Source organism: Heterodontus francisci, chromosome 17 (assembly GCF_036365525.1).
Source record: "Heterodontus francisci isolate sHetFra1 chromosome 17, sHetFra1.hap1, whole genome shotgun sequence".
NCBI classification, from domain to species: domain Eukaryota; kingdom Metazoa; phylum Chordata; class Chondrichthyes; order Heterodontiformes; family Heterodontidae; genus Heterodontus; species Heterodontus francisci.
In genome coordinates, this window is record NC_090387.1 from 31,316,090 (window position 1) to 31,340,965 (window position 24,876).

The 24,876-nt window shown below is 44.0% G+C and overlaps 1 protein-coding gene across 4 annotated transcripts in view; it reads right to left on the minus strand.

Moving 5' to 3' along the window:
- The window catches only part of wwp2 (WW domain containing E3 ubiquitin protein ligase 2), a 277,512-nt gene that overhangs the window by 243,572 nt on the left and 9,064 nt on the right, over positions 1-24,876 (minus strand). Inside the window, exon 1 of one of the 4 annotated variants that reach the window (XM_068049204.1) lies at positions 119-417. The exons of the other annotated variants lie outside the window; for them this stretch is intronic. The gene's annotated coding sequence lies outside the window, so the exon portion shown is untranslated. Of the gene's footprint in view, positions 1-118; positions 418-24,876 lie in introns of those variants that run through there. 4 annotated transcript variants of the gene reach the window in all.

The window sequence follows — 24,876 nt, forward strand, 5'->3', positions numbered from 1 at the left end:
ACTCAGGAAGCTTGACACCATGCAGGCACCCCACCCACCACCGTAAAGGTTCAGTCCCTCCACCACTGACACACACTGCCAGCAGTGTGAACCAACAAGATGCACTGTAACAACTCACCACGCCTCCTTCGACAGCACCTTCCAAGCCAGTGACTTCTTCCACCTAGAAGGACAAGGACAGCAGGCACAGGGGAACACCACCATCTGCAAGTTTCCCTCCAAGCCTCACATCATCCTGACTTGGAACTAGAATCGCCATTTCTTGACTGTCGCTGGATCAAAATCCTGGAACTCCCTCCTGAAGAACTGTGACTGTACCTGCACCAGATGGACTGTAGCAGTCCAAGAAGACAGCTCAAGGGCAATTAGGGATGGACAACAAATGCTGGCCTGTCAGTGACACCCACATCCCATGATAAATTGATAGTGTTTTTTAAATTCTATGTCAAGAAATCCAAACTGCATGTGACAAAGGAAATCTACAAGCTATGTACGAAGGGATCAAGAGGGCACTTGGCCCTGCCATCAAATTTGTTCCGCTGAAGTCAACAGATGTGAATTACTCATCGACAGAAGTAAATGATGTCCCGCTGGGCTGAACACTACTGTGAGCTATACTCCTGAGAGTAGGCAATTGCCCAGATCACACCTGATGCTCTCCCGCAACTTCCTGTCATGGAGCCCGAGAAGGCCACAGAATGTCTAGCGAACAGAAGGGCACCCAGCAAGGACGGAATCCCAGCTGAACTGCTCAAGCATGGAAAGTCCCATCTATTATGACTTTCTCTTTCTCTGCTGGAAAGTAGGCTCTGTTCCACAGGAGATGCGTTATGCAAAATCATCACACTATACAAAAACAAAGGCGACAGAAGAAACTGCAACAACTACAGGGGTATCACATGCCTTCGTGTCATGGGGTCATACTTTAAAGACTCCATTTACTTGCAGACCGAGCGTACCCGGAAGCACTGCAATTGCCGTGCCGGCAGAACTACTTTGGACATGATCTTCGCCACACACCAGCTACAGGAGAAGTGAGGGGGAACAGGGTATAACCCTTTGCCTTACTTTTGTAGATCTCACTAAGGCATTCGACATAATCAGCAGAGCCTGGCGCTACAAGATTTTGGGAAAAATTGGCTATCCACCGAAGCTCCTCAGTCTCATCCACGACAACATGCACTGCACTATACAGTTTGATGGCTCCACTTCCAACAGTTTCGGAGTGAAACAGGGTTGGGTCCTAGTCCCCACTCTGTTTGGCATCTTCTTCTCCATGCTCCTGACCTTCGCCTTCCCTGCAGATATGGAAGGAGTCTACTTGCACACTCGGACAGACGGCAAGTTCTAAATCTACCAAGGCTGAAAGCAAAGACAAAAACATATCGCGTTCTGACCAGAGAACTCCTTTACTCTGATAATGCTGTGCTAGTCGCTCACATGGAAACTCATTTACAAAGACTCATGGACTGTGTCGCCCATGCCTGTAACTCATTCTCCTTGCCCATTAGTATCAAGAAAACTGTGCTCATGGGACAAGGTGTTACAGCTCCGCCCCTGACCACACTAATGTGCCAAAATTTCCTAGATGCAGAGAAGGTTCCAGTGGATTGGAAAAATGCTAATATAACGCCCTTATTCAAAAAAGGAGGGAGGCAGAAAGTAGGAAACTATAGACCAGTTAGTTTAACATCTGTCGTTGGGAAATTGTTAGAATCCATTATTAAGGAAGTAATAACAGGACATTTAGAGAGTCAAAATGCAATCCATCAGAGTCAGCATGGTTTTAAGAAGGGCAAATCGTGTTTGACTAATTTGCTAGAGTTGTTCAAAGATGTAACAAGTAAAGTGGATAATGGGGATTCTGTAGATGTAGTATATCTGGACTTCCAGAAGGCATTTGATAAGGTGCTGCACAAAAGGTTAATACACAAGGTAAGATCACATGGGGTTAGGGGCAATTTATTAGCTTGGATAGAGGATTGGCTAACCAACAGAAAACAGAGAGTCGGGATAAATTAGTCTTTTTCTGGTTGGCAAGATGTAACTAGTGGGGTGCCACAGAGTTCAGTCCGTGGGCCCCACCTATTTACAATCTATATAAATGACGTGGATGCAGGGATAGAAGGTACTATAGCCAAAGAAATAAGAAATTTACAAATGGATATGGATAGGTTAGGTGAATGGGCCAAAATTTGGCAGATGGAGTTTAACGTGGATAAGTGTGAGGCTATCCATTTTGGTCGGAAGAATAGAAAGGCAAATTATCTAAATGGAGAGAAACTTCAGAGTGCTTCGGCACAGAGGGATCTGGGTGCCCTCGTGCATGAATCGCAGAAAACTAGTATGCAGGTGCAGCAGGTAATAAGGAAGGCAATTTTGGCATTTATTGCTAAAGGAATAGAGTATAAAAGTAGGGAAGTGTTGCTGCAACTGCACAAGACATTAGTGAGACCGCACCTGGAGTACTGCGTACAATTGTGGTCCCCTTACTTGAGGAGGGATGTAGTTGCATTGCAGGCAGTTCAGAGGAAGTTCACTAGATTGATTTCAGAGATGAGGGGTCTCTCTTATGAAGAGGAATTGAGCAGTTTAGGCTTTACTCTCTGGAGTTTAGAAGAATAGGAGGAGATCTGATTGAGGTAATATAAGATGATTAAGGGGATTGATAAAGTAAATGTAGAGAGGATGTTTCCTCTGGTGGGGCAATCTAGAACAAGAGGTCATAGTTTTAGGATAAGGGGTAGCAGATTTAAAACAGAGATGAGGAGAAATTACTTCTCTCAAAGGGTCGTGAGTCTGTGGAATTCACTACCCCAGAATGCAGTGGATGCCAAGACATTGAGTAAATTTAAGGAGCAGACAGACAGATTTTTAATTAGTAATGGATTGAAGGGTTATGGAGAACAGGCAGGAAAGTGGAGCTGAGGCCAAGGTGAGATCAGCCATGATCATATTGAACGGCGACGAAGGCTCGAGGGGCTGAATTGCCTACCCCTGCTCCTGGTTCTTATGTTATGAATCACCATCACCCCCACCGCTGCTGCAGCGGGTCCACAATGACAGACAATCTGTCCCTTGATGCAGAGCTTGATACACATAAGCAAAGTTACCACCTTTGGCCGACTCGCGAAACATGCATGGGATAACACCAGCCTGACCTTTAGGACCAAACTGATGGTTTATAAGGCCTGTGTTCTCAACACCTTGCTATCTGGCTGTGAAACATGGGTGACTTACAGCTACCAGGAAAAGCCGCTGAATAACTTCCATCTCCGCAGTCTGCGGCACATTATGGGTATATCCTGACAGGACAAAAATCGCAAATGCCGCAGTCCTCAACTGTATTGGCAAACAAACAGATGCAGCTTTGGCAAGTCGGACACGATCGCAGGAGGGAAGACAGTTGCATACCCAAGGACCTTCTGCATAGTGAGGTAGCTGGGGCCAGACGACCAGCGGGGTGCCCAAAGCTCCGCTTCAAGGATGCTTGCAGGTGTGACACGAAGGCCTGCAACATCGACTATCGCACTTGAGTGTCACTAGCTGGTGAAAGTAGGAAATGGTGACATGCTGTGGACTGGCATGCACTACCATGACAAGTGGCTACAGCAGCTTGGCAACAGGTGCCAATGCCCTCACAGTGTCATTTGGCAGCTTCACATTCAGCATTTGTGGCAGAACTGTCTGTTGAGGATTGGCCTTCACAGCCAGCAAAGGTGCACGAAGAGAAATCACCCAACCTAAGTGGATTGTTCGCTCCATGTCCATCTTTCATAGATGGGAGGATGTCAACACACTTAGTCATAGAAACAGGAATAGAAATAAACCTATTGCAAAACAGTTCATCTGATGAATACAGTATGGAAACCAAGGTTCTTCCAAGGTTAAACTAGTTCACTTAAGTCACAGGGAATGCAGCACAAGATCTCTAATTTTGACCCATTTCCTCTGATGCTGACAGACTTTTGTGTCTTTTCAGTTTTTCCTGTTTTATGACATTTTCCATTTCTCATTTTAATTCCACTATATTTGAACTTGTGTTCACAATTTGCTTTCAAAACATAAGCATGCTTCAGCTGGTTGAACTCTCACTTCAACCAGATAATGATTGCTGAAACCCCAGTCTCAGATTTCAGCACATTACCTGGAAGACACAGCAGTGCAATATTGAGACTGTTTTAGAAGTACCATCTCCTGGATTAAAGGTAAGGGCAGGAGATTTAGACGGGATTTGAGGAATCGTTTTTCCACCCAGAGGGTGGTTGGAATCTGGAACACACTACCTGAAGGGGTGGTAGAGGCAAAAACCCTCATAACATTTAAGCAGTATTTAGATGAGCACTTGAAACACCATAGCATACAAGGCTACGGGCTAACTGCTGGAAAATGGGATGAGAATAGATAGGTGCTTGATGGTCAGCACAGACACAATGGGCCAAAGGGCCTGTTTCTGTGTGGTATAACTCTATGAAATGTTAAACTGAGGGCATATCTGCCTATTCAGGTGGATATGAAAGAATCCACAACACAATTTGTTTGTGCTCCAGAACATACCACGCCCCTTGCCAATCTGTTCCAGTACAGCTACAACACTGGCATCTACCCTGCAATGTGGAAAATTGCCCAAGTATGCCCTGCGCACAAAAAACAGGACAAATCCAACCCAGCCAATTAATGCCACGTTAGTTTACTCTCAATCATCAGCAAAGTGATGGAAGGAGTAGTCAACAGTGCTGTCAAGCAGCACTTGCTCATCACTGACGCTCAGTTTAGGTTCCGCCAGGGCCACTCAGCTCCTGACCTCAATGCAGCCTTGGTCCAAAGATGGACAAAAGAGCTGAACTTAAGAGGTGAGGTGAGTGTGACTGGCCTTGACATCAAGGCAGCATTTGACCGAGTACGTCATCAAGGAGCCCTGGCATAACTGAGGTCAATGGGAAATCAAGGGCGAAAACTCTGTTGGTTGGAGTCATATCTAACAGAAAGGAAGATGGCTGCGGTTGTTTGAGATCAATCATCTCATTCTCAGGAAATTACTGCAGGAGTTCCTTAGGGTATTGTCCTGGGCCTAACCATCTTCAGCTGCTTCATCAATGACCTTCCCTCCATAAAGGTCAGAAGCAAGGATGTTCGCTGATGACTGCACAATGTTCAGCACCATTCGCGGCTCCTCAGATACTGAAGCAGCACATGTCCATTGGCAGCAAGACCTGGACAACCTCCAGGCTTGGGCTGATAAGTGGCAAGTAACATTCGCACCAAACAAATGCCAGGCAATGACCATCTCAAACAAGATGGGTGGCACAGTGGCGCAGTGGTTAGCACTGCAGCCTCACAGCTCCAGCGACCCGGGTTCGATTCTGGGTACTGCCTGTGCGGAGTTTTCAAGTTCTCCCTGTGACCGCATGGGTTTCCTCGCACAGCCAAAGACTTGCAGGTTGATAGGTAAATTGGCCATTAAAAATTGCCCCTAGTATAGGTAGGTGGTAGGGAATTGAGCAAAGGTGGGAATGTGAGAAAGTAATGGGATTAATGTATTAATGGGTGGTTGATGGGCGACACAGACTCGGTGGGCCGAAGGGCCTGTTTCAGTGCTGTATCTCTAAATAAATAAAATAAATAAATAAATTTAGAGAGAATCTAACCATCTCCCCTTGACATTCAATGGCATTACCATCATAGAATCCCCCACTATCATCCTTGGGGTCACCACTGACCAGAAACCACACTGGATCAGCCACATTAATGCTTTGGCTACAAGAACAGGTCAGAGGCTAGGAATTCTGTGGCAAATAACTCACCTCCTGACTCCCCATTGCCTGTCCACCATCCACAAGGCACAAGTCAGGAGTGTAATTGAATACTCTCCACTCTCCTGGATGGGTGCAGCTCTAACACTCAAGAAGCTGAACACCATCCAGGACAAAGCAGCCCACTTGATTGGCACGCTATCCACACCTTCAGCATTCCCTCCCTTCACCAACGCACAGTACCAGCAGCGTGCATCATCTACATGATGCACTGCAGAAACTCACCAAGGCTCCGACATCACCTTCCAAACACGTAACCTCTACCACCTAGCAGGACATGGGCAGATGCATGGGAACACTACCACCTGCAAGTTCCCCTCCAAACCATACATCATCCTGACTTAGAACAATATCACCGTTCCTTCACTGTCGCTGGGTCAAAACCCTGTAAACTCCCTTCTTAATAGCACTGTTGGTGTGCCTACACCCGAAGGACTGCAGCAGTTCAAGAGGCAGCTCACCACCACCTTCTCAAGGGCAATTTGGGATGGGCAATAAATGCTGGCCTAGCCAACGAAGCCCACATCCCCTGAACAAATAAAAAAAAATTAGAGGCAAACCATTATGAGCAGACCGGGAGGGGCGGAGCTGCTTTCACTGCTTCAGTGTTCCAACTGAAACTGAGAAAAATATGAAAAAAGTGACATCACAGGAAAACAGGTAGGGAACGTGCACTAAATTTGAAAAACTAATTTGAAAAATTTGAAAAACTAATTAACTAAAGTAAAGTAGAGATGGCAGGGCAGGCGATGTGCCATAGCTGCATGATGTGGGAGCTGGTAGATCCCATTGTGAGCCACAGTGACCACATCTGCAGCAAGTGCTTGCAGCTCGAAGAACTTCGGCTCAGAGTTGACAGGCTGGAGTCCAAGCTTCAGATACTGCAACACATCAGGGAGGGGGAGAGGTTCCTGGACACTGTGCTTAAGGCAGTCACACCCTGTAGATTAAGTATCTCAAATTCGGCCACTGATCAGGGACAGGAGGGTGTGACTGCAAGTGAGGCAAATAGAGGGATCCTGAATTCAACAATGGAGGAGCCTCAGCTCTTGACCTTGTCCAACAGGTATGAGATACTTGTTCCCTGTGTGGATGAGGAAAAGGACTGTAGGGAGGATGAGCAAATTGACCACTGCACCGTGGTACAGTAGGCCATTCAAGTGGGGGGAGCAAAAAGAAAAGTAGTAGTGGTAGGGGATTCCATAATTAGGGGTACTGATAGCATCCTTTGTAAGCAGAACCGAGAGTCCCGCATGGTATATTGCCTACCCGGTGCTAGGGTGAGGGACATCTCTAACTGGCATGAAAGGATATTGGAGAGGGAGGAGGAGGATCCAGTTGTTGTGGTCCGCGTTGGGACAAACAACATAGGCAAGGCAAGTGGATCTGTTTGGGGATTATCAGGAACTAGGAACAAAATTTAAAAACAGGTCCTTAAGGATTATAATCTCTGATTACCCGAACCAGGTGCAAATTGGCATAGAGATAAGAAAATTAGGGAAGTAAACACGTGGCTAAAGGAGTGTTGTGGGAAAGAGGGGTTCCATTTCATGGGGCACTGGCATCAGTATTGGGACAGGAGGGAACTGTACCGTTGGGACGGGCTCCACCTGAACCGATCTGGGACCAGTATCCGAGTGGAAAGATTGGGAGAGGCAGACTAGCACCTGTCAGAAAGGGAATGAATTTCTGGAATGTGTCTGGGATAGTTTACTACAGCAATATATCGTAGATGTAACAAGGGGACATCAATATTAGATTTGGTTATGAGTAATGAGCCAAATTTAATTAGTAGCCTAACTGTACGTGAACATTTATCAAATAGTGATCACAACATGATCGAATTGAAGGTAGCGTTTGAAAGTGAAAAGCACGAATCAGCTTCTAGAATTTTAGACTTGGGTAAGGCTGACTTTAACGGGATGAGACAGAGACTGTCCACGGTAAACTGGGTAGATCTGTTAATGGGTCAAAAGAACAGTGGAGAATATTTAAAGAAATATTTAACGAAATACAGAGCGAGTACATACCCAAGAGGAAAAAGCTCCACTTCACAGAAAAAACAGCCATGGACAACTAAAGAGATTAAGGATAGCATAAAACTAAAAGGGCTTACAAAAATGCAAAACGCAGCACAGATCCAGCCGAATGGGATCGATACAAAGACCAGCAAAGGGTCACAAAGCAGCTTCTAAGAGCTACTACAAGGGATTATGAAAGGAAACTTGCAAGGGACATCAAAATCAATAAGAAGAAATTTTATAGTTACATAAAGGGAAAGCGGGTGGTCAAGAGCAATGTAGGCCCACTAAAAGCTGAAACTGGAAATATTGTCATTGATAATGGGGAAATGGCAGACATGTTGAACAATTACTTTGCCTCAGTATTTACAGTTGAAGAGGAGGATAACTTGCCGGAAGTCCTGAAAAAATTAATAGCCGATAGGGGACAGGGACTTAATACAATTAACGTAAGTAAATCATCAGTAATGAAGGAAATTAATGGAACTAAAGAGTGAGAAATCCCGAGGACCTGACTGTTTCCATCCGAGAGTGTTAAAGGAAGTAGGGGAGCACATTGTAGATGCCCTAACTATAGTCTTTCAGAGCTCCCTAGATTCAGGAGTGGTCCCTCTGGATTGGAAAGTTGCACATGTCACTCCACTTTTTAAGAAGGGTGAACAGGGGAACCAAGGAAATTACAGACCAAATAGCCTGACATCTGTGGTGGGGAAGTTGCTGGAGTCTATAATCAAGGATAGGGTGACTGAACACCTAGAAAAATTTCAGTTAATCAGGGACAGCCAGCATGGATTCATGACAGGAAGGTCTTGCCTGACAAATCTCATTGAATTTTTTTTGAAGAGGTGACTAAGTTAATGGATAGGGGAATGTCTATGGGTGTTATGTTATTTATATGGATTTCCAGAAGGCATTTGATAAAGTCGCACATAAGAGACTGTTAACTAAGGTAGAAGCCCATGGAGTTGAGGGCAAATTACTGACACGGTTAGGAAGTTGGTTGAGTGGTAGGCAACAAAAAGTGGGGATAATGGGCAAGTACTCCAATTTTTTTTAAAATTCATTCAGGGATGTGGGCGTCGCTGGCTAGGCCAGCATTTATTGCCCATCCCTAATTGCCCTGGAGAAGGTGGAGATGAACTGCCTTCTTGAACTGCTGCAGTCCATTTGGGGTAGGTACACCCACAGTGCTGTTAGGAAGGGAGTTCCAGGATTTTGACCCAAGTCAGGATGGTGTGTGGCTTGGAGGGGAACTTGCAGGTGGTGATGTTCCCATGCATTTGCTGCCCTTGTCCTTCTAGTTGGTAGAGGTCGCGGGTTTGGAAGGTGCTGTCTAAGGAGCCTTGGTGCATTGCTGCAGTGCATCTTGTAGATGGTACACACTGCTGCCACTGTGCGTCAGTGGTGGAGGGAGGGAATGTTTGTAGATGCTGTCCCAATCAAGCGGGCTGCTTTGTCCTGGATGGTGTCAAGCTTCTTGAGTGTTGTTGGAGCCGAACCAATCCAGGCAAGTGGAGAGTATTCCATCACACTCCTGACTTGCGCCTTGTAGATGGTGGACAGGCTTTGGGGAGTCAGGTAGTGAGTTACTCGCCTCAGGATTCCCAGCCTCTGACCTGCTCTTTTAGCCACTGTATTTATGTTGCTATTCCAGTTCAGTTTCTGGTCAATGGTAGCCCCTAGGATGTTGATAGTGGAGGATTCAGTGATGGTAATGCCGTTGAATGTCAAGGGGAGATGGTTAGATTCTCTCTTGTTGGAGATGGTCATTGCCTGGCACTTGTGTGGCGCGAATGTTACTTACCACTTCTCAGCCCAAGCCTGGATATTGTCCAGGTCTTGCTGCATTTCTACATGGACTGCTTCAGTATTTGAGGAGTCACGAATGGTGCTGAACATTGTGCAATCATCAGCGAACATCCCCACTTCTGACCTTATGATTAAAGGTAGGTCATTGATGAAGCAGCTGAGGATGGTTGGGCCTGGGACACTACCCTGAGGAACTCCTGCAGTGATGTCCTGTAGCTCAGATGATTGACCTCCAACAACCACAACCATCTTCCTCTGCGCTAGGTATGACTCCAGCCAGCGGGGGGTTTTCCCCGATTTCCATTGGCCTCAGTTTTGCTAGGGCTCCTTGATGCCATACTCGGTCAAATGCTGCCTTGATGTCAAGGACAGTAACTCTCATCTCACCTCTTGAGTTCAGCTCTTTTGTCCATGTTTGAAACAAGGCTGTAATGAGGTCAGGAGCTGAGTGGCCCTGGCGGAACCCAAACTGAGCGTCATTGAGCAGGTTATTGCTAAGCAAGTGCCGCTTGATTGCACTGTTGATGACACCTTCCATCACTTTACTGATGATTGAGAGTAGGCTGATGGGGCGGTAATTGGCCGGGTTGGATTTGTCCTGCTTTTTGTGTACAGGACATACCTGGGCAATTTTCCACATTGCAGGGTAGATGCCAGTGTTGTAGCTGTATTGGAACAGCTTGGTGAGGGGCGTGGCAAGTTCTGGAGAACAGGTCTTCAGTTCTATTGTCGGAATATTGTCAGGGCCCATAGCTTTTGCAGTATTCAGTGCCTTCAGTCGTTTCTTGATATCATGCGGAGTGAATCGAATTTGCTGAAGTCTGGCATCTGTGATGCTGGGGACTTCAGGAGGAGGCCGAGATGGATCATCAACTCGGCACTTCTGGCTGAAGATTGTTGCAAATGCTTCAGCCTTATCTTTCGCACTGATGTGCTGGGCTCCCCCATCATTGAGGATGGGGATATTTGTGGAGCCACCTCCTCCAGTTAGTTGTTTAATTGTCCACCACCATTCACGGCTGGATGTGGCAGGACTGCAGAGCTTAGATCTGATCCGTTGGTTATGGGATCGCTTAGCTCTGTCTATCGCATGCTGCTTATGCACCTTGGCACGCAGTTATTCCTGTGTTGTAGCTTCACCAGGTTGACACCTCATTTTGAGGTATGCCTGGTGCTGCTCCTGGCATGCCCTCCTGCACTCTTCATTGAACCAGGGTTGGTCTCCTGGCTTGATGGTAATGGTAGAATGGGGGATATGCTGGGCCATGAGGTCACAGATTGCGGTTGAGTACAATTCTGCTGCTGCAGATGGCCCACAGCACCTCATGGATGCCCAGTTTTGCATTGTTAGATCTGTTCGCAATCTATCCCATTTAGCATGGTGGTAGTGCCACACAACACAATGGACGATATCGTCAATGTGAAGGCGGGACTTTGTCTCCACAAGGACTGTGCGGCGGTCACTCCTACCAATACTGTCATAGACAGAAGCATCTGCGGCACATAGATTGCTGAGGATGGGGTCAAGTATGTTTGTGTCTCGTGTTGGTTCCCTCACCACCTGCTGCAGACCCAGTCTAGCAGCTATGTCCTTTAGGACTCGGCCAGCTCGGTCAGTAGTGGTGTTACCGAACCACTCTTGGTAATGGACATTGAAGTCCCCCACCCAGAGTACATTTTGTGCCCTTGCCACCCTCAGTGCTTCCTCCGTGGTGTTCAACATGGAGCAGTACTGAGTCATCAGCTGAGGGGGGGCGGTAGGCGGTAATCAGTAGGAGGTTACCTTGCCAATGTTTGACCTGATGCCATGAGACTTCATGGGGTCCGGAGTCAATGTTGAGGACTCCCATGGCAACTCCCTTCCTACTGTATACCACTGTGCCACCACCTCTGGTGGGTCTGTCCTGCCGGTGGGACAGGACATACCTGGGGATGGTGATGGCAGTGTCTGGGACATGGTCTGTCAGGTATGATTCCATGAGTATGACTATGTCAGGCTGTTACTTGACTAGTCTGTGGGACAGCTCTCCCAACTTCGGCACAAGCCCCCAGATGTTAGTAAGGAGGACTTTGCAGGGTCGACAGGGCTGGGTTTGCCTTTGTAGTTTCCAGTGCCTAGGTTGATGCCGGGTGGTCCGCCTGGTTTCACTCCCTTTTATTGACTTTGTAGCAGTGAGGTACAACTGAGTGGCTTGCTAGGCCATTTCAAGTAAGAGTTAACCACATTGCTGTGGGTCTGGAGTCACATGTAGGCCAGACCAGGTAAGGACAGCAGATTTCCTTCCCTAAAGGACATTAGTGAACCAGATGGGTTTTTACAACAATCGACAATGGTTTCATGGCCATTATTAGATTAGCTTTTAATTCCAGATTTATTAATTAAATTCAAATTCCACCTTCTGCCGTGTGGGATGCGAACCCATGTCCCTAGAGAAATACCCTGGGTCTCTGGGTTACTAGTCCAGTGATAATGCCACTGCCTACCCTATTGGCAGGATATGACTAGTGCTGTCCCACAGCGATCTGTGTTGGGACCTCAATTATTCACATCATTCAGTAATGACTTGGATGATGGCGTAGTCAGTCATATATCCAAATTTGCTGATGATACAAAGTTAGGCTGCACTGCAGACAGTCTAGATGATAACATAAAATTGCAAGGAGATATTGACAGACTAGGTGAATGGGAAAAACTGTGGCAGATGGATTTCAATGCGGGCAAGTGTGAGGTTATCCATTTTGGACCAAAAAAGGATCGAGCAGGGTACTTTCTAAATGGGAAGAGGTTAAGTACAGTGGATGTCCAGAGAGACTTGGGGGTTCAGGTGCATAGATCTTTAAAATGCCACGAGCAAGTGCAGAAAATAATCAAAGAGGCTAATGGAATGCTAGCCTTTCTATCTAGAGGATTAGAGTATAAAGACACAGAGATTATGCTGCAGCAAAACCCTGGTTAGACCCCACTTGGAGTACCGTGAGCAGTTCTGGGCACCACACTTTAGGAAGGATATATTGGCCTTGGAGGGAGTGCAACGTAGGCTTACATGATAGATACTTGGACTACAGGGGTTAAATTACGAGGAGAGATTACACAAATTAGGCCCATTTTCACTAGAATTTAGAAGGGTAAGGGGTGATCTGATTGAAGCCTTCAAGATAGTAACAGGAAAAGACAGGCTAGATAAAGATAAACTATTTACACTGGTTGGAGATTCGAAAACTAGGGGGCATCGTCTCAAAATTAGGGCCAGACAGTTCAGGAGATGTTAGGAAGCACTTCTTCATGCAAAGGGTAGTAGAGGTTTGGAACTCTCTCCCACAAACAGCAGTTGAAGCTAGAACAGTTGTTAATTTTAAATCTGAGATAGATAGATTTTTGTTAAGCAAAGATTGAGGGATATGGGCCAAAGGCAGGTTTATGGAGTTAGGTCGCAGATCAGCCATGATCTCATTGAATGGCAGGACAGGCTCGAGGGGCTGAATGGCCTACTCCTATTCTTATGTTCCTATTATGCTGAGGTATAATGTGATGCAAGTTTCACACCGGGAGAAGGATTTTTAAAGCAGACAGCGATACATCGCATTGCACAACTTCTAGCAGCTTAAAAAAGCAGCACTGACACCAGGCTGGGAGAAGAATAAGTGTCTCTTTAAATCAAAGAACACTAATATTCCTTTAAAAAAATATGGGGAATGGGAGGTGCAGGGAATAACTTTCGAAGTATGGTAGAGGGATAAAGCATTTTCTTTTTAGGCAAGTCCATGCCATTAGTACAAATGAGCAAGCAATGTGACAGTACCCAGGCTAACTTGAACAAATTGTTTCTTTGGGGGAAGTAGCTGATCCCACCTCATCCAGCTCAAAAGGAGGAATCCATCAACTGAATTCCTTTCTGCACTGCATCTACTTTCCAGGTCTCCTCATAAGTGTGCAAGGCATACAAAATATTTCCATTTCACCAACGATACGAATAAAGTAATGCTCAGATGCATTGTGGAAATTCACGTTTAGTTGTGCTCACCAGCTTAATAAGTGCCACATTTGCATGTGTTGGATTTACTCAAATAACTTCACAAATCAACCGTGAACTGCTTAAAAGCTTGTATCTCAGGGATAAAGAAACTGCTGAAAGTATTTAAGCTGAAGTCCCAGAGAATTCAGTGCACTTGTTAAAAAGGGGTACAAAGGACTGCTGCAGAGGAAAATGTTCCTGAAACCTTTCACTTTAAAGAAATCTAGTGTTTGCAATACTTATGTCATTGGCCTCCATTTTCACCTTGTGTTTAGGGCAAATCCCCAGAGCCATAGCTCCAAACCAAAAAAATAACTGTCCCAAGTACCTAATTTATCCATTACATGAGTCTACCATATAAATTTAAATATCCAAGCATAATTTCTGAATTTGGCTTGCAGTAGGATGCTGTAACTTCAAGATCAGGTGTAAGAATTTTACTGGATCACCAATGAACATTGCAAGTTGTTTGGTGTTTAGTTCTTTTCCTATGGGAAGGTTTCATGTTTACATTAGTATTTCTTTCAAAAAGAAACTACACATTTCTTTTATCTAAACATAAATAACGATAAACAGTTATCATTTATCACATTACTACAGGAAGTGAAATAGCCAAGCAAAAGAGCTAAATTAACCTGAAAATGTGTTAAGCAGCCCAGATTCCTATATGGTGGTTAATTTTGCACAGGTCAATTCTACCTTCCTGAAGCGAGATCCCCTAATGCCCCAATACTGAACATTTAACAAAAAAAAGGTTTTAGTTGGAGAGGTAGGAAGACAGAATGACAGAGAGAGAGAAGGTGGATACAGAACACCCACAGAAAAAAACTGTCCCAAGGTACTTCCGAGGTGCAAACAGAAAAAATGGCCACCAAAACAAAGATATTCAGGGATGACCAAAAGCTTTGGCAGAAGTGGTTTAACAGGCTTTAAAGGAGGGGAGGGATAACCATTTAGGGAGGAAAACTCGAGGATCATCAATGGAACAGAGAGGGATGCACAAAAAGCAGTCAGCGGAAAGAAGAGTGGAGTAGGGAGGGGATTTTCAGGCTGAAGGAGTTAGACAGGTAGGTATGGGCAAAGCCATGAAAGGATTTTGGAGAAGGGACTCGAAAGGGGAGAAGTGAGGAGGAACAGGATTAGAAGGGTAGAAATGTTAAGGAAACCCTCTACACGAAGTACCATTTTCTAGCCCTCAAGTTTTGTGCATAAATAGCCCTTTCACACAGAAAAATTATTTTCAACTCAGAAGTGACCCGGATTCCTTCTCTTCATTATCTACAGAAACAAATTCATTGACAACAGCAACCCCAATCAGAAGTGCAGCCACCTTAAAAGGCACACTCAGGTCATTTTCTGCAGTACTTCTTGTAACTATTTCTTAAAAAGAGCACTAATGGCAACACTTGCCTTTAAAAAACTTAAATATCTATTTTATGAAAGAAAATAGAAATTCTGTCACTCCTTTTAGTTTTGCACATGATAATCTTTTGTTGGACTATGATATGGTATTTCATAGCAACTCTGGAATCACATTTGTAAGTGCACTAGTTAGAAATACACAGGAAAACAAATCAGCTGTCATAAACTCAAAAGCAGAGATTGAATTTAAAGATGTGATGAATTAAAATAAAACCCACTGCTTAATCAAAATATATGAAACCGTAACTTTAAACGCATATCACAAACTAATCCGACACAATTTCCAATTTTGCTGTAACTGTGGAGAAAAATCATTCCTTCAAAAGGGAAATCTCATGCTATTTAAACAAAAGAACCAGCAAATATTGACTGGTTTTGCTACACAACACTAGAAGCTTTGGACTGAAATAGCAGGGAAGTCTGCACTATTATTGTGCTAGATGGCTTCTACAGATATCATATACATTATGGATGAAATACGACCATCTCTCTCTACCAGAAACCATTCAATTGATTTTTTTTTTTTTACAACTGCAGAACAGTTGCAAACACTGAGGCAACTTGACTTAGTAGCACCTTCTTTCATGCTCAAAGGCTTGTAGATGCAAGTCTGAAATCAGGGCGAGAGCACATAAATCTAGGCAGACACCAGTATAGTACTGAGGAAGTGCTGCACTGTTAGAGAAGTTGTTAAACCAACACCCCATCTGCCCATGCAGGTTACTTAACAAGCTCAGAATTCCATGGATCTAAAGCAAAAGCGTCAGGAAATTCTTCTGATTTGGTGGTTAATATTGTTCCCTGAACCAACATTACCAAAAAAATAGAAGTCGTCATTTATTTCACTGGTGTTTGTGGGACCTGGCTGTGTGGAAAATGGCTGCCATGTTTATCTACATAACATGACAACACTCAAGCAATTTGCTGTATGCAAAACTGCTTCAGACCTTTTGAGACACATTTGATTAGGCACAATATAAATATATAAATTCTTGTTACTTTTCTACAATATTATATATGAGCTAAATATTCTATTTCCAAAGTTTATGTTCTAATGACTGCCTAGTTCTGGCTATTTCGTTAGCCAACAGGTTTTTACTACAAAACATTACATTTTCAATTTCAATACAGTTACTGGTAAACAAAATCAGTTTCCAAGTACACTGAACCAATGTTTAGTCGAGCCTTGAAACATTATCTTTTCTCACCATCAAGGCTACTTTAATCATACAGCATATTCTGGGGAAAATGGCAATGACAGGCATTTTTCAGATTTTGTTATTTAACAGATTTTAACATTCATCCAAAATTCTTACAGGCAGCTGCAAAACACAAGCTTTGTCATTTTCCCAGAACACAGCGCTTCCCTGGTGCTTTACAAATTGCAGTGCAACACACTCGATTAATCTGCATTAGCTAGCAAAATAGCGCGTGCGAAACTGAAGTTAATTACTTGCTGGTGTTCCAGCATACAATACATAATGCAATACTTTGTTCTTGAATTTTCATGATTACATCGGTTGGCAGCACTCTTGCTTCTGGACCAGAAATCACAGAATTAAGTCACAGCAGGGAGCCCTAATCTAATGTTTTTTTTAATAGAGTCTTCAACATTCCACTTTCTCTAAGGATGTGCAGGAACAGAGGGATTTGGGGATACATGTGCATAAATCTTTAAAGATGGCAGGACATATTGAGAGAGTGTAGTTAACAAAGCATATGAGATCTTGGGCTTCATAAAGAGACACATCGAGTACAAAAGCAGGGAGATTATGCTGAACCTTTATAAAGCTCTGGTTAGGCCACAACTAGAGTATTGCATCCAGTTCTGGTCATCACACTTTAGGAAGGATGTGAGGATCATCGAGAGGGTGCAGAGGAGATTGACTAGAATGGCTCCAGGGATGAGAGATTTCAGCTACAAGGTTAGGGTGGAGAAGCTGGAATTGTTCTCCTTGGAGCAAAGGAGATTGAGGGGAGAGTTGATAAAGATGTACAAGATTCTGACAGGTTTGTATAGAGTAGACAAAGAAAAGCTATTTGCATTATCTGATGGTACAAGGACTAGGGGGACACAGATTTAAGGTTTTGGTAAGAGATGCAGAGGAATGTGAGGAAGAATTTTTTTTTTTAAAAACACAGCGTATGGTCATGACCTGGAATTCACTGCCGAGGGTGATGGAAGCAGAGACGACGAATAATTTCAAAAGGAAATTGGATGGACACTTGAGGGAAACAAACTTACAGGGCGACCGGGATAGAGCAGGGGAATGAGACTGATTGGATTGATCAGCAGAGCGCCAGCACGGACTCGATGGGTCGAACTGCCTCCTTGCTGTTACGACTGACTCCTTCCTTTGACCACCACCCCCGCCCCCACCAGCCCTGCAAAAAATGCAGGTCTATAAGATCTCACATTCACTGAATGCTTAAAATTAACACGGCACACAATTTTATGGACAAGTGACACAGAAAACGCTGTCAAACACAAAGCAAAATCACATCAAAATATATTACTGGCACTTGCACATGACTTTTTTGTAATGTCTATTAACATATTCTGCAACTTATCTAGTCCACGTGCACTTCATTTCTATTTCAGAACATTACCTGGCTCATCATGGCTTAGAGTTACATGCTCAGGGTAATATGGGACAATATCAAATTCCAGAAATAAGTATCATAGGCACTTAACTTTTTGAACTAGAGTCCCCAATGTCACATCCCAAGGGCAAAAATATACAGCATCTGAATAATTTGGAATTCTACATTTTCTCAGTATTTATTGACCCAATAGCACCTTACCTGTGTTGTATACTATGCATTCTCTAACAAGAACAGTGTTTCTTTGAGAAGTCAACATTGCCATCGACAGTTAGGCCAAGGTTTTTCCAGAGTGTGCCAGTATATTAAGGAAACCCAAACACTTTTTAAAACCACTGCTTTAATTACATCAAATTTTTACAGTTGCATAAGGCAAATAGCCAATGGTTGCCCAGCTCTGCAAGCATGTTTCCTACAGATGTGCATGCAAATAAAATATTGACAGGAATTATTCTAAATTAAGTAATTAAATTCAATAAACTAAATAACATAAGTAACAATGGCAGGGTAGATGTCGTGTTGCAGCTGTGGAATGTGGGATCTCCTGGACGCCAACGCAATCCAGGACAAACACGTAAGCAGCTAGAAGAGTTCCGGATCAGGATTATTGATCTGGAAGCTGAAGTGCAGACACTGCACAACATCAGGGAGGGGGAAAAGAGATACCTGGACACTTTGTACCAGAAGACAGTCACACCCCATAGAATAGGGTCGTCTGATTTGGTCAGCAGTGTGGGACAGGAGGGTGCGACTGTGAGTGAGGCAAGTAAAGGGACTGAGCAGACAGTAGCAGAGGAGCCTCAGCCTTTGCAATCGTCAAATAGGTTTCAGGTGCTTGCAACCTGCGTGGACGAAAGCAAGGTCTGCAGGGTGGATCAGCGGACTGGTCATGGCACCGTGGTACAAGTCGTCGTTCAAGTGGGGGGAGCAAAAAGAAGTGGTAGTAGGGGACAGTATCGTGAGGGGGATTGACACTGTTCTCTGCCACTAAGAGCGACAGCCCAGAAGGCTGCGTTGCCTGCCTGGTGCCAGGGTTTGGGACATCTGCTCAGGGTTGGAGAGGTATGTACAGTGGGAGAGGGAGGATCCAGTCATCATGGTCCATGGAGGTACCAACGACATAGGTAGAACTAGGAAAGAAGTTCTACAGAGTCAGCATGAGGAGCTAGGTACAAAATTAAGCAGCAAAACCTCAAAGGTAATCATCTCTGGATTATCTGAGCCACATGCAAATTGGCATAGGGCAAATACGATTAAAGAAACAAATACATGGTTCAAAGACTAGTGTGGCAGAAGTGGGTTCCAGTTCGTGGGCACTGAACCGTTGGGACAGTCTACACCTGAACCATGCTGGGACCAGTGTTCTAGCAAGCCGCATAACTAGGGAAGTAGAGAGAGTTTTAAACTAAATAGTGGGGGCAAGGGATCAAATTTGGTAGAGACAAGGCAAAAGAGAAAGGTACTAATATGGGACATGATAAACAGACCATGACAAGAAGGGACAGAGAGTACAAATCTAAGAGTAAATCAGCAGATAAGGTTAGAAGTTGCAAAAATAATTAAAGGACAAAACTAAAGGCTCTGTATCTGAATGCGCATAGCATTCAGAACAGATGAACTGATACAAACAGAAATAAATAAATATGATCTGATATCCATTACAGAGACATGGTTGCAGAATGACAGATTGGGACCTGAATATTGAAGGGTGCATGACAATTAGGAAAGACAGGAAGCTAGGTAAAGGTGGATGGCTGGCTTTGTTAATTAATGACGGTATTAGCACAATAAAGAGGAATGACAAGTTTAGGAAACCAGGATGTAGTAGCTTGGGTCGAGAGGAGAAATGATAAAGGCAAGACGTCACTTGTGGGAGTGGTATACAGGCGCCCTAACAGTAACTACACGGTAGGACGTGGTATACAGGAAGAAATAATAGGAGCTAGTCAGAAAGATACAGCGATAATCATAGGGGATTTTAATCTACATATAGACTGGAAAAATCAGATGGGCAAAGTTAGCCTAGATGAGTTCATAGAATGTTTTCGGGATAGTTTCACAGAAGAGCACATTCTGGAGCCAGAGAGCAGGCTATACTAGACCTGGTATTGTGCAACGAGATGGAATTAATGACCAGAGTGAAGGCGCCGCTAAGCAGCAGCAATCATAATATGATTGAATTTTACATTCAGTTTGAGGGAGATAAGAAAGGGTCTAAGACTAGTATTTTAAACTTAAATAAGGGCAATTATGAGGGCATGAAAGCAGAGTTAGTTAAAGTGAACTGGAAAATTAGGTTAAGAGATAGATCAATAGAGATTTAAGGGGTTATTTCAGAATACAGAATAGATACATTCTAATGAGAAAAATTCCAAGGGGAGGACCCACCATCCATGGTTAACTAAAAAAGTTAAAGATATCAAACTTAAAGAAAAACATATAATTGCACAAAGATGGTGGTCAGAAGATTGGACAGAATATGAAAAATAGCAAAGAATGACAAAGATTAATAAAGAGAAAACTAGCTGGAAATAGAAAACCATTGTAAGAGTTTCTGTAGATTTTGAAAACAAATACCAATGTAAGGGAAGCAACAAACTTATAATGTATGACAAGGGTGTGCTGATTGGTTGGCAAGTGGACTCTGATTGGTAGAAGTATTGCCATGGAGAATGCACCAGTTTATGATGACTGACGGTTAACTGCCCAGCTTTTTGTTTGAAATTCAAACTAGGCAATTTGACTGTGATTGGTTAAGGCATTACCCTGAGGAATGCACCAGCAAGTGGCTGCCACTTATTTTCTTCAGCTGAAACTGACACAATGTGTGTACGTGTTCTTTCTGATTGCAAAGAACAGGCCTGTGTAGCATCCAGTATGCGCAAATGTGCCACACTGCAAGCCCGACTGACTACCTTAGATTGGTTGCCAGTGTAATTCTTAGCACAGAGGATTATTTAGCAAATGTTGTCCAATCGCAGAATTACATCTAACATTGGACACTGTGTTTTGAGTTTTGCAAGCACGGGCTGGCTGCGCCTTGCCTGTTGCAAACAGCAGAAGGGACATGTTGTTTGATACGATCCGCCAGTCTTTGGGACGTACGGCCTATATACCTAGCATCTCACTGGCATTGAAATTCATATATCACATTACTCATTTGTGTGATAGGCAGGAAGTCTTTTTGGCTTGGCAGCAGCATCCTGTTAGCGCGTAAATGCCACAAGTATTGCTACTGCATAGTAGCAGCGTGAAACAGCTAGCTTCACCTGCTGCTCAAAACATGTCCCTTCCACTGTTCGCAACTGGCAAGGTACAGGCTGTACCCAGCCAGCTCATGCTTGCAAAACCCAGTGTCCAACATTAGATGCGATTCCACGATTAGACAACATTTGCTAAATAATGCTCAGTGTGCTAAGAATTACGCTGACAACCAATTTAAGGTTGTCAGTTGGGCTCGCAGTGTGGCACATTTGCACGTACTGGAAGCTACATATAAATACACAGGACCTGTTCTTTGCAGACAAAGAACACGTACAAACATCGCGCCTGTTTCAGCTAAACAAAATAAGTGACAGCCATTCACTAGTTGATTCCTCAGGACAATGCCTGGGTAAAGCTGCCTGGTTTAAATTTCAAACAAAGCTTGGCAGTTAACCAGTCACCATAAACTGGTGCATTCTCCATGGCAATGCTTCTACCAGAGTCCACTTGCCAACCAATCAGCACACTCTTATTATTATAAATTTGGTTCTTCCCTTATATTTGCATTCTTGTGAATTGTCCTGATGAGCGCAAGACGAAAAGCTTCGACAAAATGTCTCCATTTTCAGCAATTCTAAGGAAGAGAGTTAACAAAGTGAGCATTGTGCCTATAGAAAGTGAGTCTGGGGAATTAATAAGGGAAAATAAGGAGATGGCAGATGAATTGAATTTTGCATGATACAAGTAACATTCTAGAAATCAGGAAATGGAAGGAAGGGAGGAACTCAAGAAAATTACAATCACCAGGGAAGTGGTACTGAACAATTTATTGGAGCTGTGGGCTAACATGTTCCCAGGTCATGACAGACTTCATCCTAGGGTCTTAAAAGAAATGGCTAGTGAGATAGATAAGTTGGTCTTAATTTTCCAAAATTACCTCGATTCGGGGAAGGTTCCATTAGATTGGAAAATAACCGATGTAACTCCTTTTTTCAAAAAGGGAGGGAGACAAATCAGGAAACTACAGGCAAGCTAGCTTAACATCTGTCATAGGGAAAATGTTAGAAGCTATTATTAAAGACATTGTTACGGTTAGGTACGAAAGGTGTCTAGGGGTCTGTTACTATCTTCACCTGGTCTAATTGTAACAGGGTTTAATTTTAAAGAGTGTTTTGAGCTCCCCCTTTGTGAATCCTTATTCACAGTTTTTCCAATTATAGGACAAAGAAACCAATTCACAGGCTTTCTCAGGTTTAAAGAGAGATGAAATTTTATTAAAACAAACTCTCATACGGTTCACGCTTACAGATATACGACGCACCCATGCTAGCATGCACATACAATACACACGTGCAAACAGGGACAGAAAAGACACGAACAGTTTGAGGCATTATCGTGTGACTGTTCCTCGAACTCACTGTAGTCCTTGATTGACGATTTGCCCAGTATTCGTCTTAAATCTTGTTCACGTAGGAGACTGTTCTGAGTTTAGGTATCTTCACAAGATTCAGTTCCGTGGCAAAAAGATGGAGGCAGGCAGACAGGAGAGGAGATGTTCACTAGTGAGAGGGACCTGGTCGTTTGTGAGGACAGCGTGGAACAGGCTGATATGCTCAAGCAGGTTGAGGTTAAGAGGGAGGATGTGCTGGAAATTTTGAATGATATGAGGTCAGATAAGTCCCCGGGGCCAGACGGGATATACCCAAGGATATTACGGGAAGCGAGGGAAGAGATTGCCGCGCCTTTGGCGATGGCCTTTGCGTCCTCACTGTCCACTGGAGTACCACTGGATGATTGGAGGGTGGCAAATGTTGTTCCCTTGTTCAAGAAAGGGAATAGGAATAACCCTGGGAATTATAGACCAGTCAGTCTTCCATCGGTTGTGGGCAAATTATTGGAGAGGATTCTGAGAGACAGGATTTATGATTATTTGGAAAAGCATGGTTTGATTAGAGATAGTCAGCATGGCATGTGAGGGGCAGGTCATGCCTCACAAGCCTTATTGAATTCTTTGAAGATGTGACAAAATACATTGATGAAGGAAGAGCAGTGGATGTGGTGTTAGCAAGGATTTTAGCAAGGCGTTTGATAAGGTTCCCCATGGTAGGCTCATTCAGAAAGTAAGGAGGCATGGGATTCAGGGAAAGTTGGCTGTCTGGATACAGAATTGGCTGGCCCATAGAAGTCAGAGGGTGGTAGTAGATGGAAAGTATTCAGCATGGAGCTCGGTGACCAGTGGTGTTCCGCAGGGATCTGTTCTGGGACCTCTGCTCTTTGTGATTTTTATAAATGACTTGGATGAGGAAGTGGAAGGCTGGGTTAGCAAGTTTGCCGATGACACGAAGGTTGCTGGAGTTGTGGATAGTGTGGAAGGCTGTTGTAGGTTGCAACGGGACATTGACAGGATGCAGGGCTGGGCTGAGAAGTGGCAGATGGAGTTCAACCTGGAAAAGTGTGAAGTGATTCATTTTGGAAGGTCAAATTTGAATGCAGAATACAGGCTTAAAGACAGGATTCTTGGTAGTGTGGAGGAACAGAGGGATCTTGGGGTCCATGTCCATAGATCGCTCAAAGTTGCCACCCAAGTTGATAGGGTTGTTAAGAAGGCGTATGGTGTGTTGGCTTTCATTAACAGGGGGATTGAGTTTAAGAGCCGCGAGGTTATGCTGCAGCTCTATAAGGCCCTGGTTCGACCACACTTGGAATATTGTGTTCAGTTCTGGTCGCCTCATTATAGGAAGGATGTGGAAGCTTTAGAGAGGGGGCAGAGGAGATTTACCAGGATGCTGCCTGGACTGGAGGGCATGTCTTACGAAGAAAGATTGAGGGAGCTAGGGTTTTTCTCATTGGAGCGAAGAAGGATGAGAGGTGACTTGATAGAGGGGTACAAGATGATGAGAGGCATAGATAGAGTGGAAGCCAGAGACTTTTTCCCAGGGTGGAAAGGGCTATCACCAGGGAGCATAATTTTAAGGTGATTGGAGGAAGGTTTCGGGGAGATGTCAGGGGTAGGTTCTTTACACAGAGTGGTGGGTGCGTGGAATGCGCTGCCAGCGGTGGTAGTAGAAGCAGATACATTAGGGACATTTAAGCGACTATTGGATAGGTACATGGATGATAGTAGAATGAAGGGTAGGTAGTTAGTTTGATGTTAGAGTAGGTTAAAGGTTCGGCACATCGTGGGCCGAAGGGCCTGTACTGTGCTGTACTGTTCTATGTTCTATGTTCAGTCCATGAGCACACAGCGTTCTCTCTGTTCAAATTCCTTTGTTGGGAGTTCAAATTCTCTGCAACAGCTAGTTAATCATGTAACTAAAACTGGTCTGACCACTTCTGTGTATTGAGGAAGTAACTACTGGGTCCCTTTTGTTTCAACACTGCTAGTACTATGCAAATGTCCTTCCAGTCAGGGTCTTGCAATTTTAGATTTTAATGTTCATGTGGCGAAATCATGTGTGCCTCAGTCTGGGCAGGTGGGGGGGTTTGCCTGACAACATTATAGCAAGGCTATAATTTAAGCTAATCAGGCAGAGTCAACATGGTTTTATGAAAGGAAAATCACGGCCAACCAATTTATTGGAGTTCTTTGAAGTAGTAACATGTACTGTGGATAAAGGGGAACTGGTGGATGTACTGTACATAGATTTCCAGAAGGCATTTGTTAAGATGCGACAAAGGTTATTGCGTAAAATAAAAGCCCTAATCTTAACATATTTCTCAAAATCTTAAGAAATCATCAACGTGCATCATGAAGATGCCTGAAAGCTTCCCTTTATACCAATAAAACATTGTATGATCTGCTTTTAGTTGAACACAACAATTTTCAACAAAACAGATCTCACCGAGAAATACCACACCCTGGAAGCATCAAGACCATGGATACATTTGTTCAGTTTCCATAGTTTTCCTTCTGCATCTGCTGCCTCTTTGGGTGGTTTCAGAAACGCTTCTATCTGAAAAGTATCACCCTGCAGAAATGTGGCTTTTAGG